The following is a 1,515-nucleotide window of genomic DNA, read 5'->3' on the forward strand; positions in this document are numbered from 1 at the left end:
GAATAAATGAAATATTAAAACCCATAAATGAAAATCTTTGACCATTGATGTCTGATTTTGAAAACTGGAAATCTTTTTTTGAAAAACTTTTATGATTATTTAAATGAAAATCTTTGACCATTGATGTGTGATTTTGAAAACTGAATTTTTTTTTTTGAAAAACTTTTATGATTGTTTAAATGAAAATCTTTGACTAAAGTAAATATTTATTTCAAATATTATAAACTATAATCAAGTTTTTAAAACTAGTATATCATATAATAAATTTAAAATACTTGTTTGGAAAACATTTGATTATAAAGTTATCATTTGATCACATAGTTATTATTAAAACCAACCTTGAAATCGATTTTTATGATTGAATTTTATTAGTGATGATTGAAAAATATAAAAACATTTCAAATATTTAAAATCCTCATTGATCATCTTATTATGAATCCTTATCCCTTTATGGATTATTTGATTCAGATGTCGAAAATCAACAATCTTGAGTATGCTGCCCTCAATCTCACCAGAGACAATTACCTTCAATGGGCACTTGACATCAAGATCATCTTGAAATCCAAAAACCTTGGTGCTTGTATCACTGATGGCAATGAGTCATCTGAGAAGGATAGAAACAGTGCGATCTTAATCATTCGCCATCACCTTGCTGAAAGTCTCAAAGACCAATACCTCACTGTTGAGAATCCTCTGATGAGGCCTCCTGGTGCTAAGGCATTACCTGAGGCACATGCGGCCATAGAGCCAAAAGATGAGTCTCCAAAGAAAGAGTCAAACCATGGCCGTATGAGAGGCTGTGGAAGATGGCAAGGTCGTAACCGTGGGTTTCAACCACGTGACCGTGGGTTTTCAACCACAAGCCGAGGCCGAGGTAATGGCCGAGGGTATCAACCTAGCCGTGGATATAAGTCCGACTTCAAGACCCATGGCTCGACCAAATCTTCTTGCCATCGGTGTGGGATGACCAATCATTGGGCCAACCGATGCAAAACTCCCAGTCATCTTGTTAAACTCTACCAGGAGAGCATAAAGGGAAAGAACCCTGTGGCCCATTGGGTCCATCATGATGATGAGAATGATCTCGACCATGAGGATGTTCAAGCCCATGACAATGATGACCAGACTGAATTTGAGACTTCAGATATCCTTAAAGAGGCCAATTAAGATTTCGACATCATGTTGCTTTTGTCTTTGCATTTCCCTTTGGCTTTATGTTTTTGTTCTACTACTTTGAAATAAAGTTCTATCTATGAAATAAATTTGATTTTATATATCCAGTTAAACTTCCTAAGAACATTTAAACAAAGCCAAATAAAACATTCTTATACTTAAGAAATGTCTAAGATGATGATCCTTTTCTATTTTTCATAAATGAAAGAAGACAAGAACATGCTAGTGGTGGATAGTGGATCAAGCCACACTATATTAAAAGACAAAAGATATTTTGTTAACCTCACCCTAAGAAGTGCCAATATCAATACTATAGCAGGCACAGCCAGTCTTATTGAAGGC

The sequence above is a fragment of the Brassica oleracea genome, chromosome C7 (assembly GCF_000695525.1).
Source record: "Brassica oleracea var. oleracea cultivar TO1000 chromosome C7, BOL, whole genome shotgun sequence".
In the NCBI taxonomy this organism is placed as follows: Eukaryota; Viridiplantae; Streptophyta; class Magnoliopsida; order Brassicales; family Brassicaceae; genus Brassica; species Brassica oleracea.